The sequence below is a fragment of the Oncorhynchus kisutch genome, linkage group LG1 (assembly GCF_002021735.2).
Source record: "Oncorhynchus kisutch isolate 150728-3 linkage group LG1, Okis_V2, whole genome shotgun sequence".
Taxonomy (NCBI): domain Eukaryota; kingdom Metazoa; phylum Chordata; class Actinopteri; order Salmoniformes; family Salmonidae; genus Oncorhynchus; species Oncorhynchus kisutch.
Window position 1 is genome coordinate 26,800,622 of NC_034174.2, and position 18,106 is coordinate 26,818,727.

General features: G+C 43.2%; 1 protein-coding gene across 4 annotated transcripts in view; it reads left to right on the forward strand.

Moving 5' to 3' along the window:
- LOC109896808 (rap1 GTPase-activating protein 1-like) overlaps positions 1 to 18,106 on the forward strand; it is a 131,822-nt gene that overhangs the window by 25,091 nt on the left and 88,625 nt on the right. For 3 of the 4 annotated variants that reach the window (XM_031808927.1, XM_031808834.1, XM_031808706.1), the window contains exon 2: positions 15,343 to 15,389. The exons of the other annotated variant lie outside the window; for it this stretch is intronic. The gene's annotated coding sequence lies outside the window, so the exon portion shown is untranslated. The remainder of the gene's footprint in view (positions 1 to 15,342; positions 15,390 to 18,106) is intronic. 4 annotated transcript variants of the gene reach the window in all.

Genomic DNA, 18,106 nt, shown 5'->3' on the forward strand with positions numbered 1-18,106 from the left:
GATGGTAAACAAACCCCATAAATCTACAAAACCCCTAGACAGTGGAAAAACCCTAGATGAGACAAAACACACATACCACCCTTGTCACACCCTGACCTAACCAAAATATATAAAGAAAACAAAGAATACCCCCCCCCCCCCACAGAAACCTAATCTAAAGGGGAGGGTCCGGGTGGGCCTCTTTAACCGCGGCGGCACGGGTGCGGGACGTGGACCCCGCTCTCTGTCTTGGCGCCTCAGGACTGGGGACCCTCGCAGCGGGCCCCGGACAGAAGATCATCGTAGAGGGCGCCACTGGTCTGAGGAGCTCCTCTGGACTGAGGGGCAGCTCCGGACTGAGGGGCAGCGCTGGACTAAGGGGCAGCTCCGGACTGAGGGGCAGCTCCGGACTGGCTGACGGCTCTGGCAGCTCCTGGCTGGCTGATGGCTCTGGCAGCTCCTGGCTGGCTGATGGCTCTGGCAGGTCCTGGCTGGCTGAGGGCTCTGGCAGCTCCTGGCTGGCTGATGGCTCTGGCGGCTCCTGGCTGGCTGTCGGCTCTGACAACAATAACAAAGTTATCAGTGATTGGATCATCTCTAACCAATCAAGAGTATCAAAGCCAATGACACATTTTCAAAATGCTGCTTTAACCACGTGTGTTATGGCTGTGGACCAATCAGAATGGTTAGAATGTCCTTGCGTTCTAGAAATTGTTGGAGAGGTACTCAGATCCAGACTCATTGCGGTGAAGAAACTCAAGTCTGTGGGCATGGCGTAGCGTTTAGACGGAGCAAGGAGTTTGAGTAGCCATGCACGTTATCAGATTACCAATTATGCTATTTTGTGTGTTTTTTCACGTTATTTGTAACTTATTTTCAACACAATGTTTCTGTCACCGTCTCTCATGACCGAAAACAGCTTCTGGATATCAGAACAGCGATTACTCACTTCGAACTGGACAAATATTTTTTTATTTAACGAGTCGGACGCAAATGATTTACTCCAGATACCCGGGCAGGCCCAAATCCCTGTCATTCACATGAAGGGAAGATGAAGATATAGGGGACACAGGTCTGGGTGCCTTGTGAGAATTCGTCGATGAGTGGGGTACCTGCCTCTACCTTCCGTCCTATTGGCCAATGTGCAATCATTGGAGGATAAACTGGATGAGCTCCGTTGAAGACTATTCTACCAATGGGACATTAAAACCTGTTTTAGCTTATGTTTCACTGAATAAACAAGAGTAAAAAAATCGATGAGAATGGGGGCGTGCTCGGTCCTCCTTTTCGTGTAGTCCACAATAATCTCCTTTGTCCTGATCACGTTGAGGGAGAAGTTGTTATCTTGACACTACATGACCAGGTCTCTGACCTCCTCCCTATAGGCTGTCTCATCGTAGTCGGTGATCACACTGTTGTGTCATCGGCAAATTTGATGATGGTGTTGGAGTCATGCCTGGCCATGCAGTCATGAGTGAACAGGGAGTACAGGAGGGGCTGAGCATGCACCCCTGAGTGGCCCCCGTGTTAAGGATCAGCGTTGCGGATGCGTTGTTCCCTGTGCATACACAGACAACTAGACATAGACAATAACCCACGAAATACCCAAAGCAGATGGCTGCCTAAATATGGTTCCCAATCAGAGACAACAATAAACACCTGCCTCTAATTGAGAACCAATCTAGGCAACCATAGACATATATAAACACCTAGATGATAAACAACCCCATAAACCTACAAAACCCATAGACAGTACAAAAACACATACATCACCCATGTCACACCCTGACCTAACCAAAACAATAAAGAAAACAAAGAATATTCAGGTCAGGGTGTGACAGTATTAATGCTGGATCATTACATTTAAAAAAAATCCTGGATTTCTACAGATACAATTTTTTGGAATAATTTCTTTAACACAGGCAGTAAGCTTATAGGACGACTATTAGAACTAGTGAAGGCAGAATCTTTTGTCTTGAGTGCTATTTGTTCTATACAAGACCAAGATAATGTTGATTAGAAAGTCTTTACTTCAGCATCACTCGGTAACATGCATACAGCTCCATTCAGTGCACAGTAAGTAATGCATAACTTGGCTTGCTAGTACTATATAGTATCACACTCTGATACAGATAACAGCAGCGGCATCTATTGGCTTGGCGACATCTTGTATCACCTTCCTTTAAACAACATATGAAGATTACTGCTCCTTGACTCAAACAGGAGAACTGGGGTTAGACCCTTGCCAGTGAAAACATTACACTGTTAACAAAAAACACATAACTGTGTTCTTATTCAAGTACCTTCAATAAGCATCGCCTTTAAAGTTAATAAGCAGACTACCCTCTTCCCACTTACAAAACAAATACCAACAATTTACAACCTTTAAGATTAAACATCATAGTCTCTGGAGTATCTCACGGGCGGCCTGATATTTGCCCTGGTTCTGGTGTGTCTCAGAGTTATATTTTCAGGAAGTGGGGCTGCTTATCAGCAGCCTGTTGTTCACCACCTGCTTGGATGGCAGGTTCATTCCATGGTCCCCAATCATCCTCATCCGTGTATGTTTATTGGTCGTTCGGGAGGATCCTGAGTTGTTCAGTCACTGCACAAATGTCTTTTCTGTTTCTGCTGTACTTTGTACCATTCGCAAGTACCTCATACGACTGGTCACTGAGTTCACAAGTGCATATTCCCAGCATCCAATTGCTGGCTGAGTTGTTGGGGTGGAAAATAACCCTTACTGTTTGTGAATGATGATGGGCATGTCACAGGCATATGTGTCAGTGGTGTTTTGCTATCAGCCCTTTTGCTTGTTTTCTTGGAATGACATTTTGTACCACATGGGGTTAGAGTTTTTTCATGGTGGGTAGGATCATGCGTGTGCGTCTGGACATGATTTTCACAAATTTTCAGCTCTGATTCTGCTTTTCCATTACTTTGGCTGTGATACGGTGATGACGTCACATTAAGGTCCCACTCATCAGCACATTTTTGAAAGTCCATTCCAGGTGGGGAGGCCATTATCAGAAACAACAGTGTGGCAACGCTATGTCTGCTGAACTGCTTTTTGCAGCATTCAATGATGGTGTCTGATGTGGTGTCATTCAGCTAGTGAGCTCCCAGTAGTCTCAGTAATAATCGACCATGATGCGGTAGTTGCTTTTGTTGACTGTGAGTAAGTCCATCCGGATCTTGGACCATGGGATGTGAGGGGAGGGATTTGGTGGAGGATGAGTGTCTGCTTTTGTTGTCTCTTCTGGATGGAGTTACAGGTGGCATATTTGCTGATAAAGATCTTTAAATCCTCTGTAATCCTTGGCCAGAAAACAGCATCACATGCCTTTCTGAGAGTGGCCAGAGTATATTTTGTGTAGAAAGTCTCAGCGTGTAACATGTCCAGGATGAAGAACCTGTAAATATCAGTTCATTTCCTGTGGTGAGCTCCTCTTTGTACGTCCATAAATCTTTCAGTGCGTGACTCACAGCCTGTTTGGTTCCAGGCCAGCCGTTGTTGATTTGTGCGTACAGAGCCTGAAACAGTGAGTCCTGGGAACATTGTGCTTTGATTGACTCCATTGTCTTAGTTGAGATGTTGACATCACTGTTGTGATCCATCTGTTCCAGGTCAGTTGTGGCTAGACACATAGCGTAGACCGTGGCTGGTGTTTGCATTTGTCTGTGCTCTGTGCTTGATTGAGCTGTTCTGGACAGGAAGTCAGCTACATGTAGTTCTTTGCCTTGTTTGTATTACACATGGAGTTGGTATCTTTGTAGCCTTATCAACATTCTCTGCAGTCGCTTGGGCGCTGTGAGTAGGGATTTCTTGAAGATCATCTTAAGCTGTTTGTGGTAGCAGTGTATTGTGATTAACTCTCTGCCATGCAGATACTGGTCTAACTTGTCACATGAAAAAAAAATGGAGAGACATTCTTTCTCAATCTGTGAATATCTTTGCTCTGTCTGAGTCAATGTTCTGGAGGCAAATGCAACAGGTTGTCCTTTCTGTAGCAGGGCTGTGCCCAAATCTGTCTCTCTGGCATCACACTGCAGTGTGACTTCTTCATTCAGGTCATAGTATTTGAGCACTGGGTGTTGTGTGACTAACTGATTGATAGTCTCAACTGCTGCGTCATGCTGTGGTAGCCATATCCAGTCAATGTCCTTGTCAGTCAGTCTTCTGAGCGGCTCACACACATCAGATAGGCGGGGCATGAATTTTGCAAGGTAGTACACAAACCCCAACAGCCGCTGTAGTGACTTGACATCAGTCGCTGTACCCATGTTCTGAATGACTGTTATTTTCTCTGGGTCAGGGCGTAGGCCCTCTGTGGTGAGAAGATGACCCATGTATGTTACACTCTGCAGCTTTAACTGGAGTTTCTTTTTGTTCAGCTTCAGGTTGACTTCTCTTGCTCTCTGCAGGAGAGCTGTAAGGTTTCTGTCATGATCTACCATCACCTTTTCGTGTGTGTCACCACATCCATAGAATAGAATGTCATCCGCGATCACACTCACTCCTTTTAGTCCCTGTAGTGCTTCTCACTTTCTGCGCTGGTATACTTCAGCTGCTGGCTTGATTCCAAATGGCATTCTCGGCCATCTATATCTGCCTACATATGTCCGGAAAGTTGTTAGATAGCTGCTCACGTAATCAAGTTTGACTTGCCAATATCCATCTTTGGCATCGAGTACTGAGAATATCTTTGCGTTGGATATCTCTGGTAGAATCACTTCTATTGTGGGCATCTGGAAGTGCGATCTCAGTAAGGCTTTGTTGAGTACACTGGAGTCCATGCATATTCGTAGCTTATCAGATTTTTCAATGACAACCATGTTGCTGATCCACGGTGTAGGCTCTGTTACATTCGTGATAATGTCTGCATTGTCCATTGAATGTATGGCCTTGGTGATGCTTTCCTTCAGTGATATAGGTATCTGTCTTGGTAGCTGCTGCACAGGCCGGGCTGCATTGTCTACTTCAAGGTGTAGCTCTCCAGGAAGGCAGCCAAGCCCATCGAACACGTCCTTGTACTTGGAGATGATCTCCTCAGTTGTCATGATGACCTCAGTGGATGTGGTGCTTGGGGTGTCAACGTAATGTAACACATGGCTGCATTTATCATGTAGTAGGCTGAGTCTTTCACATTTATCAGCTGACAGCAAAGAAAGCTGAGATGTCTCCGTGACCTGAAATTTGATATGAATTTTTTTTCCATCATGATCTGCTTTGAGATTGCATTCTCCTGTTGGCTTTATCAGTGTGCTGTCATATAGCTTGAGTGGAGCTTTGCTGGGTAGGAGAACTGGATTGCTGTCTTACATGACTTGCTGTAGGTCCCCATAGCTTATGACATTCACTGTTGATCCTGTGTCTAGCTGACATTTAATTGTATGGCTGGGGTCATATGTCAATGGCTCATCACTGAGTGGAGTTAGCTTAAGGTTAATGAACCATTTTTTTGCTTTCTTTCCACAGAATTAACCTTTGAGATGTACCACATCGCATCTGTTGTTTGGTCATCTGACTCATTCTCTTCCTCTACTAGATTGAGTTGAGGTTTGTGTTGTGCTTGTTTATAAACTTTGGCAAAGTGGTTTCATTTGACACATGCTTTACAGGTGACACCGTATGCTGGGCATTTGGCTTTGGCATGTACTGAACCGTAGTAATGACAGGGTACTTCGTTTAGCATTCTATGTTTGTTATTATCCCCTGTAAATGCTCTGTTTACGACCATATTGTCGTTTTGATTCTGAACGTTGCTCATCGGGAGGTATAATGTACAGTCTCTGGTTCATCAATTTTCCTGATTTGCCTTTGTGCTTGTTCACTTGAAAGACACATGTCAACAGCTTAGTTCAGTGAGGTTCGGTTCTCTGAGCAAGCACGCTCACGCAGCTATATCTTTAGTGCCTATGACAAGCCTGTCACGGACTAGTTCCTCTCGTAATGCGCCATATTCACGTGTCTGCTGGCTTTCTCAGATTTGCAATGTACTGCTCTGTGGTTCACATTGACTTTGTTGACAAGCATTAAACATATACCTCTCATAGATCACGTTCCTGGAGGGCTCAAAGTGTTTCTGTAGCGCCTCTATAATTTTTACCAGGTCAGTTCTCTCTGCTTCTGGCATATACAAATGCCGCTGTAAGAGATGACATTCCTTTCCCATCACGGTTAGCAGAGTTGCAATGCAGACTTTTGCTTCCTTTTTGCTTCCTTTTCTGACACCATGTTTTGAGTGCTATTCGTTCTATACAAGACCAAGGTAATGTTAATTAGAAAGTCTTTGCTTAAGCATCACTTGGTAACATGCATACAGCTCCATTCAGTGCATAGTAAGTAATGTGTAACTTAGCTCGCTGGTACAATATAGTATCACACTCAGATACACATAACAGCACCACCATCTATTGGCTTGGCGATATCAGGTAACAAATTAGTGGAATAGCCTTTAACTCGTTCCAGACTTTTGGGCACAGCCCACACATCAAGAACCTACACTGCATGGCCAATAGTATGTGGACACCCCTTCAAATGAGTGGATTTGGCTATTTCAGCCACACCTGTTGCTAACAGGTGTTTACAAATCGAGCACACAGCCTTGCAATCTCCATAGACAAACATTGGCAGTAGAATGGCCCATACTGAATAAAAAATATGACAAATTGGGGTGGATATGTGGTTGGCTGTAGCTCTAAGCAGTTTGCCATCAAGATGATCTGTTTCTGGTAACTTATCATCGGAAAGAGACAACAGCATCCTTTCAACCTCTTCTTTTTCTACTTGTTAAAATTCTAACTTGCAATGCCTCTCATTCATTATTCAGCCTTTTATAAGTGTATATGACAGAGAGCCATCAGTTGTACTCATGGCATTTCTCAACTTGTCCACTTAGCACGTCAAAATATTGATTTAAGTCATTTGCAATGTCACGTGGTTTCATAATAAAAATACTTATGACATTCAAAGTTCTCCACATTTTTCCCCCATCACCCTTGACTTAATCGATTTTGTGATTGTCCTTGGTCTCCCCCTCCAGCTCCTCATTGCCTAGGAGTAAATGAGTGCAGCTAGCCCAGACCTCCATCCTGATAAGAGACAAACTAATTACCTACATTATTTCCCACTAATTACATATAGGCGGACAGATTACAGGATAACTGATGATGGTGGTCTATTCATAATAATAGTTGACTGAGTACATTGTTTATTACTTGTTCAACACGTGACTGTCTGTTTTAAATACAGAATAATACGATTCAATAAACTCATCTCTGCAGAAAATATACTGAGGGTACAAAACATTGGGAACACCTTCCTAATATTGAGTTGCACCCCCCTTTCCCTCGGAACAGCTTCAATTCATCGGGGCATGGACTACAAGGTGTTGAAAGCGTTCCACAGGGATGCTGGCCCATCTTGACTCCAATGCTTCCCACAGTTGTGTCAAGTTGGCTGAATGTCCTTTGCATGGTGGACCATTCTTGATACACATGGGAAACTGTTGAGGGTGAAAAACCTAGCAGCATTGCAGTTCTTGACACATTCAAACCGGTGCGCCTGGCTCCTGCTACCATACCCTGTTCAAAGGCACTTAAATCTTTTGTCTTGCCCATTCACCCTCGGAAAGGCACACACACACAATGTCCATCCATCCATGAGAAACAGATGTACTATCTCGATTAAGGAAGCTAAATCAAGCTACATTAAGTGCTATCTCTGACTGATGATCCTTCTACATGTTGGAAAACAGTAAATGCACTGAAGTGTACAATTTCCTCTTCTTCCCTGCACAAGAAAGTTCTGTCGGGCTCTGGCATCATAACTGAGAAGAATGGAATAAGAGATGCTTTTAGTCATCATTTTATTTTGTCAGGCTTTTTATTCAAGTGAAACTGTGGTTTACTTGACCCTGGTCAGTCAATCGACTGCTCTACCCTGTGACAGCCTCTAGCTGACTCGACGGTTAACCTGTCAACTTCTATTGAATCTATGTTTTAATTTCAACAATTTACTATATGTGATGTGCTAGATGCCTTGCTTAAGATTTATGTTTAAAAAAGTCACTGGGGCTGATATGCTGGATCCATCTCTCTGGCCCCCTGATTTGCTGAAACATTAACCCATATTTTTACCTGAAGATTATATTTGGTACTATCCCCAATGTTTGGAAGGCGGCCCATGTACTCCTACTTCACAAAGGTGGTTACCTAAATAATTATCGCCCTATTTCTACATTTCTTGCCTAGCTAAAATATTTGAATCCTTGATTAATTCTCAGCTAAGATCTTATCTTTGAAAGGTATTCTAAATCAGTCGGGTGTTAGATCAGGTCATAGCACAATCGCTGCTGCATCCCTATTTATGAATCATGTGGTTAACTTTATGGATAAAAGGCAACATTGTGCTGCACTCATTGACCTGTCAAAGGCTTTTGACCAATTGAGTCTTTCCTCAATTGGCTTAGAACAGGCTGCATGTAACTGGTTACACTGGTAAAAATGATTTGACAGATCGAACTCAATGTGTGTCTACTAATGGTGTTAAATCCAATTTCCTGGATATTATGAAAGGTGTCCCGCCGGGGTTGATTCTGGGTCCTGTACTTTTTACTGTTGACATTAACAATATCGACTGTAATTTTTTTACCTGCACTTGTATGCCGATGATGCTGTTGTGTATGATATTGCTCCCACAGTTGACCAGGCTCTATCTGAACTACAACCTGCCTTCATTGTATTACAGAAAACGTTGACCTGAAATGAGTATTGAATGCAGTTAAAACTATGTATATGTTGTCTCTAGAGTGCATAAAAATAACTCTGATGATTTAAGCATATGTCATTTGGATTGTGTCCATATTGATTGTGTCCCAGCTTACAAATATCTTGGCATCTGGATCGATGAAGAGCTGTCCTTTAAAAAGCATATTGATGAGTTAAGAAGCTGAGAAAAAAATGGCTTATTCTATGGAAATAAATAGGTCCTGCCTCTCGCTAAATAGTAGAAAGCAGATTATTCAGTCGACATTCCTACCGGTCCTAGACTATGGCGACATCATCTATATCAAATCAAATCAAATTTATTTATATAGCCCTTCGTACATCAGCTGATATCTCTAAGTGCTGTACAGAAACCCAGCCTAAAACCCCAAACAGCAAGCAATGCAGGTGTAGAAGCACGGTGGCTAGGAAAAACTCCCTAGAAAGGCCAAAACCTAGGAAGAAACCTAGAGAGGAACCAGGCTATGTGGGGTGGCCAGTCCTCTTCTGGCTGTGCCGGGTGGAGATTATAACAGAACATGGCCAAGATGTTCAAATGTTCATAAATGACCAGCATGGTCGAATAATAATAAGGCAGAACAGTTGAAACTGGAGCAGCAGCACAGTCAGGTGGAAGTTGAAACTGGAGCAGCAGCATGGCCAGGTGGACTGGGGACAGCAAGGAGTCATCATGTCAGGTAGTCCTGGGGCATGGTCCTAGGGCTCAGGTCCTCCGAGAGAGAGAAAGAAAGAGAGAAGGAGAGAATTAGAGAACGCACACTTAGATTCACACAGGACACCGAATAGGCCAGGAGAAGTACTCCAGATATAACAAACTGACCCCAGCCCCCCGACACATAAACTACTGCAGCATAAATACTGGAGGCTGAGACAGGAGGGGTCAGGAGACACTGTGGCCCCATCCGAGGACACCCCCGGACAGGGCCAAACAGGAAGGATATAACCCCACCCACTTTGCCAAAGCACAGCCCCCACACCACTAGAGGGATATCTTCAACCACCAACCTACCATCCTGAGACAAGGCTGAGTATAGCCCACAAAGATCTCCGCCACGGCACAACCCAAGGGGGGGGCGCCAACCCAGACAGGATGACCACAACAGTGAATCAACCCACTCAGGTGACGCACCCCCTCCAGGGACGGCATGAGAGAGCCCCAGCAAGCCAGTGACTCAGCCCCTGTAATAGGGTTAGAGGCAGAGAATCCCAGTGGAAAGAGGGGAACCGGCCAGGCAGAGACAGCAAGGGCGGTTCGTTGCTCCAGAGCCTTTCCGTTCACCTTCCCACTCCTGGGCCAGACTACACTCAATCATATGACCCAATGAAGAGATGAGTCTTCAGTAAAGACTTAAAGGTTGAGACCGAGTTTGCGTCTCTGACATGGGTAGGCAGACCGTTCCATAAAAATGGAGCTCTATAGGAGAAAGCCCTGCCTCCAGCTGTTTGCTTAGAAATTCTAGGGACAATTAGGAGGCCTGCGTCTTGTGACCGTAGCGTACGTGTAGGTATGTACGGCAGGACCAAATCAGAGAGATAGGTAGGAGCAAGCCCATGTAATGCTTTGTAGGTTAGCAGTAAAACCTTGAAATCAGCCCTTGCTTTGACAGGAAGCCAGTGTAGAGAGGCTAGCACTGGAGTAATATGATAATTTTTTTTGGTTCTAGTCAGGATTCTAGCAGCCGTATTTAGCACTAACTGAAGTTTATTTAGTGCTTTATCCGGGTAGCCGGAAAATAGAGCATTGCAGTAGTCTAACCTAGAAGTGACAAAAGCATGGATTAATTTTTCTGCATCATTTTTGGACAGAAAGTTTCTGATTTTTGCAATGTTACGTAGATGGAAAAAAGCTGTCCTCGAAATGGTCTTGATATGTTCTTCAAAAGAGAGATCAGGGTCCAGAGTAACGCCGAGGTCCTTCACAGTTTTATTTGAGACGACTGTACAACCATTAAGATTAATTGTCAGATTCAACAGAAGATCTCTTTGTTTCTTGGGACCTAGAACAAGCATCTCTGTTTTGTCCGAGTTTAATAGTAGAAAGTTTGCAGCCATCCACTTCCTTATGTCTGAAACACATGCTTCTAGCGAGGGCAATTTTGGGGCTTCACCATGTTTCATTGAAATGTACAGCTGTGTGTCATCCGCATAGCAGTGAAAGTTTACATTATGTTTTCGAATAACATCCCCAAGAGGTAAAATATATAGTGAACACAATAGTGGTCCTAAAACGGAACCTTGAGGAACACCGAAATTTACAGTTGATTTGTCAGAGGACAAACCATTCACAGAGACAAACTGATATCTTTCCGACAGATAAGATCTAAACCAGGCCAGAACATGTATGAATGCAGCTGCCAATTCATTTAAGCCGTTGGTTGCAGTTTATCATAGCGCACCGCGCTTTATTACAGGCGTCAATTTTAGTACTCATCACTGCCTTCATCACTGTCTTCATCACTGTCTTCATCACTGCCTTCATCACTGCCTTCATCACTGCCTTCTCTACCAGAAAGTTGGTTGGCCCTCTTTGATGTTACGTAGGTTGATACACTGCATCCTGTAGCACTAATTCCAAAAAGTTGTGGGACACAGTAAAGTCCATGGAGAATAAGAGCGCCTCCTCCTAGCTGCCCACTGCACCGAGGCTAGGAAACTACGAATAATATCTACGATAATCGATCATTTCAATAAGCATTTTTCTATGGCTGACCATGCTTTTCACCTGGCTACCCCTACCCTGACCAACAGCTCTGCACCCCTGCAGCAAACTTTCCCAAGCCCCACCCGCTTCTCCTTCACTCAAATCCAGACAGCTGATGTTCTAAAAGAGCTGCAAAATCTGGATCCCTGCAAATCTCTGATTTCTCTCTGGATTTCTCAAATTCTCTTTCTCTTTCCAAAACTATCCGCCGAAATTGTTGTAACCCCTATTACTAGCCTGTTCAACCTCTCTTTCGTATCGTCTGAGATCCCCAAAGATTGGAAAGCTGCCGCGGTCATCCCCCTCTTCAAAGGGGGAGACACTCTAGACCCAAACTCTTATAGACCTATATCCATCCTGCCCTGCCTTTCTAAAGTCTTCGAAAGCCAAGTTAACAAACAGATCACCGACCATTTTGAATCCCACTGTACCTTCTCCGCTATGCAATCTGGTTTCCGAGCTGGTCATGGGTGCACCTCAGCCACGCTCAAGGTCCTAAACGATAACATAACCGTCATCGATAAAAGACAGTACTGTGCAGCTGTCTTCATCGACCTGGCCAAGGCTTTCGACTCTGTCAATCACCGCATTCTTATCGGCAGACTCAATAGCCTTGGTTTCTCAAATGACTGCCTCGCCTGGTTCACCAACTACTTCTCAGATAGAGTTCAGTGTGTCAAATCGGAGGGCCTGTTCTCTGGACCTCTGACAGTCTCTATGGGGGTGCCACATGGTTAAATTCTTGGGCCGACTTTTATGTGTATATCAATGACGTTGCTCTTGTTGCTGGTGATTCTCTGATCCACCTCTACGCAGACGACACCATTCTGTACACATATGGCCCTTCTTTGGACACTGTGTTAACAAACCTCCAAACAAGCTTCAATGCCATACAACTGCTTTTAAATGCTAGTAAAACTAAATGCATATTCTTCAACCGATTTGCTGCCCGCACCCGACCTCCCGACTAGCATCTCTACTCTGGATGGTTCTGACCTAGAATATCTGGACAACTACAAATACCTAGGTGTCTGGTTAGACTGTAAACTCTCCTTCCAAACTCACATTAAGTATCTCCAATCCAAAATTAAATCTAGAATCAGCTTCCTAATTCGCAACACAACCTCCTTCACTCATGCTGCCAAACATCCCCTTATAAATGGACTATCCTACCAATCCTTCACCTCGGCGATGTCATTTACCAAATAGCCTCCAACACTCTACTCAGTAATCTGGATGTAATCTGTAATCTATCACAGTGCCATCCGTTTCGTCACCAAAGCCCCATATACCACCTATCACTGCGACCTGTATGCTCTCGTTTGCTGGCCCTCGCTACATATTCGTCGCCAAACCCACTGGCTCCAGGTAATCTTTAAGTCTTTGCTAGGTAAAGCCCCGCCTTATCTCAGCTCACTGGTCACCATAGCAACACCTACCGGTAGCACACGCCCAGCAAGTATATTTCACTGGTCATCTCAAAGCCAACACTTCCTTTGGCCGCCTTTCCTTCCAGTTCTCTGTTGCCAATGACCAGAACGAATACCTCTCTAACTTTAAGCATCAGCTGTCACGCCCTGACCTTAGAGAGCCGTTTTATTTCTCTATTTGGTTTGGTCAGTGTGTGATTTGGGGTGGGCATACTATATTGTTTGTTTCTATGTTTTGGCCGGGTATGGTTCTCAATCAGAGACAGCTGTCTATCGTTGTCTCTGATTGGGAATCATACATAGGCAGCCTTTTTTACTTTTGGTAGTTGTGAGTAGTTGTCTTCGTTTGTGCATGTATAGCCTTATGGAGCTTCATGGTTGTTTTTGTTGTATTATTGTTTTGTTAGCGACATTTGTAAATAAAGAAAAACGTATGCTCACCACGCTGCACCTTGGTACATTCCATAAAACGATTGTGACAGCAGCCTACAGATCACTATACCTGTACACAGGCAATCTGTAAATAGCACACCCAACTACCTCATCCCCATATTGTTATCTTTTTGCTCTTTTGCACCCAAGTATCTCCACTTACACATCATCATCTGCACATCTATCACTCCAGTGTTAATGCTAAATTGTAATTATTTCGCCTTCATGGCCTGTGGCCTATTTATTCCCTTACCTCCCTAATCTTCTACATTTGCACACACTGTACATATATTTTCTATTGTGTTACTGACTGTACTTTTGTGTAAGTGTAACTCTGTGTTGTTTTTGTCGCACTGCTTTGCTTTATCTCGGCCAGGTCACAGTTGTAAATGAGAACTTGTTCTCAACTGCCCTACCTGGTTAAATAAAGGTGAAATAAAAATAAATAAACAAACATTGCCTTATTTTCATTTATAAAGCCCTTGCACAAAAAGTCCCACTATACCTAACATCTTTACTAAACTAGACATATACGAGTTACCATGCCCGGTCTCAGGGATGGCTAACTCTGGAAATTCCTTTTGTCTCTACTTTTCTTGCACGTTGTTTGTGGAACAAATCTTCAAAATGATCAAGGCTCAGGAGAAGACCGAGATGCAGACAGTTCGAAGTAACAAAAGTTTTACAAAAACAGTGGGCATGCAAATGACAGGTCAAGGGCAGGCAGAGGTCAGTAATCCATAGCAGAGTCCGAAAGGTACAGAACGGCAGGCAGGCAGAGGTCAGTAATCCAGGTAAGTGTCACAAGGTACAGAACTGCAGGCAGGCTCAGGGCAGGCAGAATTGTCAAAATCAGGGACTAGAGGAAAAACAGGAGTACCCACTGGTAGGCTAGGCAAGACAAACTGGAAACAGACAAACAGAGAACACATGTATAAATACACTGGGGATAATGGGGAAGATGGGAAACACCTGGAGGGAGGTGGAGACAAGCACAAAGACAGGTGAAACAGATCAGGGTGTGACAAAAATGTTCTTAAATTTGATGTTTTGGTGCCAATTTTTGGCAATTAAGAAAGCTAATTGATGACCTCATTACTGATGAACTTGTTTGTTTTTTATGACCATGTTTTTCTTTCTTGCATTTTGTATTTGTATTTTTATTTGTGTATTTTCTGTAATTTATGTAATTCAGGGCTCAACTGTAAAAGAGACATTGGTATCATTATGACTTCCTGATAAAATAAAGGTTTTAAAAAATGCCTCAATTGTCTCAAAAATCCTTCTTTTACCTGATTTAGATTTGACTAGTCTCAACTGTGTCTGCATTATCGAAGTACAGCTCAATTTACAGACTGCATACAGTATCTATAAGTCTTTCTCACAGGTGTAAAACAGACCTCAGGAGCCCCTGATACTATATGGATGGGAATCACATTTTTTAAGAATTAGAATCTTCAGAGGCTCCAGAGATTGAAAGGCATACTAGTTTTCATGGGTTGGCTTGTACATCACTCCAGAGCCTATGCAGATACACACAATGTAGCCTATATAATGTACATATCGTTTTTTTTTTCATGCTACAGTATATTAATTATGTACAGATTTTCATGCACAGTGTGTTTTTGACTATTTATGTTGCCTTCCATATCAAGTATCTGGGCCCAACGTGAGAATTGTCATTGGGGCTTTGCTCTGGCATTAACCTGTGATGTTAACTGCCCATGTGCATTCCCATTAACACACACAATGAAACCACCTGCTAATTTTCCTAGCACTTTAGGAATAATAGATTTTCATAATGCAAACAGCTGACAGTTCAATTCAGTTTACTTGTGTAGAAACATTAAAAGCACTATGCTGTTTAGTGTGTAGTCAACCAATTATTTTAGGCAAGATAAAATTATTCCGAAACTGATGATGCTGATAGTGGAATACACCAAATCCTGAAATGGGCCCATCACAGTAAGGTGTTTATTAAGATGTTTACGTTTTCTTTGTGATTTAAAGGTATTTTCCGGAAATCAGGAAGAGGAGAATACACAGACATAAAACAGGTAAGACAATGAACATGTTATCATGCTGTTTAACCTCTGACAATATTGAGAGAGAAATTAAATCAAGTTGTTTGTTGAACCTGTGCTGTGTTTGTTTGGTGACCTGACAGACACTTTTGGGTTTGTCAGCTTTGTCTGTTGGCCAGGAACAGGCACACTTGCTGCTCTATTTCCTGCTCTTGATGTGAGCGGCAGAAGCAGCAGTGAGGACGGCTCAAGGTTATGTCCTGTGGCGTTTGACATGGGGCTGGCCAGTCTGGTGACTCCATGGGCTCAGATTATTGCCCCAGCATGGAGGCAGCAGCAGGAGGAGTATGCATGGCTTTAGTCCCTGCTGTCTGTCACGCATCTCAGTACTGAATCCATTTGGAGAGGGATGGATAGTTGTGTTTTGATGTGAGTGTTTCATCTGCCCAGAGGCAGCAGGATGTGTGATGTGTGATGTGTGATGTTCTATAGTACTATAAGGCTTCCTGTATTTTCAACTGCAATGAGTACACTGACCTGCCATGCCAGTCTTCTCAGGAGTTTTAGAGAATGGGCTATACTCATAACTCCAACCAGGCTGTATGATTGTTCTATTTATAGGAGCAATAGGTCTTCCGTTTCCCTGCCCAGCTAAAAACTCTAGGGAAGAGAGAACATTTTTATAATGTTACCCGTAATGTTTGAGCGTCAAGTTTTCCATTAGTTAGGGGAACGAACATTCTATCTATGTTAGCAAAAACCTTTTTTTTAGCATAGTTTGGTGTTAAAGTTAGAACATTCTCTTACGGTTGGTGTTGCATTACGGACATTGCATTACACATCACGCCTTGTTACAGTTGCCAAGCCCGCCAAGGCCGTAATTGGTGAACCCTTGATCCATTTACAGCTTTTTTTTGTCCGTTTGCAAGGTTAGGAACACACACACACTCTGCTTTTAATTTTTTGTTTTTGTTTTGAATTTTACCCCCTTTTCGTGGTATCCAATTGTTAGTAGTTACTATCTTGTCTCATCGCTACAACTCCCGTACGGGCTTGGGAGAGACGAAGGTCGAAAGCCATGCATCCTCCGAAACACAACCCAACCAAGCCGCACTGCTTCTTAACACAGTGCGCATCCAACCCGGAAGCCAGCCACACCAATGTGTCGGAGGAAACACAGTGCACCTGGCGACCTGGTTAGTGTGCACTGCGCCCGGCCCGCCACAGGAGTTACTAGTGTGCGATGAGACAAGGATATCCCTACCGGCCAAGCCCTCCCTAACTCGGACCATGCTAGGCCAATTGTGCGTCACCCCACTGACCTCTCGGTCGCGCCCTCCAGCGTCACCGGAAGTTGTCCCGCTAGCGGGACACTTATTAAAGAATACAACTTTTACATTACCCTGCAGTTTACCTATACAATGGGCTGATGGTGAAGTAGCCATACTTGGTATTCATATCACAACATATATAAATAAGCTCACCACAATTAATTTGATCAGAAAACTTGTAAAAATAGACCAGATCCTGCAATCATGGAGAGGTAAATACCTGTGTATTTTTGGGAGAGAAAAAAAGAAAAAAAATTGCCCTGATTAACTCCTTAGTCATATCTCAGTTTTACTCACTTACTTATGGCGTGGCCTACTCCTGATATGAGCAAAATATTTAGCTTTATCTGGGACGCTAAACCAGACAAAATAAAACATGACTGTGTATATTATGAGTATGAATTGGGTGGGTTGAGATAAAATATAAAAGCACTAAACCTCTCTCTAAAATCTGCACTTATTCAAAAGTTTAATTTGAACCCTAAATGGTTCTCAAGTAGATTACTAAGAAAAGCATTGTTTGCCTTTATCCTCTTTGCCTTTGTGCAGATTGCCATGTCTCATTTTCAATTCATTGAAAATTATACTTTTTTCAAAGTATCTCTCTTTTTCAAACAAGCATTGCAGAGCTGGCTACAATTTCAATTTCAATTTCATCCCCCTGAACAAATATTATGGCTGAACTCAAATGTGCTGGTTGATGAAATACCTGTATTTATAGGAAAGATTTTTGAAAAAGGTATTTTGTTCTTAGAGTTATGTTATGAGTTATGTCCTTCATGGTGTTATCAGAATTGTACGAGAAGGTCTGCTCATTCCAAGACTAACCAATTGATTACAGCATTACTCAAAAAATGGAGGAGGCAGGTGGCAGCGGGAGGAGGTAGGGAACTGGTCTGTCTGCCCAATATAAAGGATCAAAACTGGCGGAGAAATAAAAATAGCATAAATAGGAAAGTATACCCATTTCATTTGAGGACCAGGATGTTGACAACTGTGCCATACAGATTGCAAAATAGTTGGGAAGAGGTTTTTGATGTACAGATTCCATGGAACAGGTGTATGAGTTGATTTATAAAACAACACAAGATTCAAAACTTGCTTTTCAACTAAAATTATTATATAGAATTCTTGCCACCAACAAAATGTTGAATATTTGGGGCATAAAATCATTGAAGCTCTGCAGATTTTTTTGTGAGGATACAGAATCAATAGACCATTTATTTTGGTATTGCCCTCAGGTAGCCTGTTTCTGGTCTCAGGTTCAGGAATGGCTGAAAATGCATAGCGTTGATCTAAAATTGACCCTAAAATTTACTCTAAAAGTACGATCTTTGTCCTCATGTACAGTTGTAAACCGTAGTCGGACTTTTTTAATGCCGGTTTTGGAGCAGAGGCCTCTTCCTTGCTGAGCGGCCT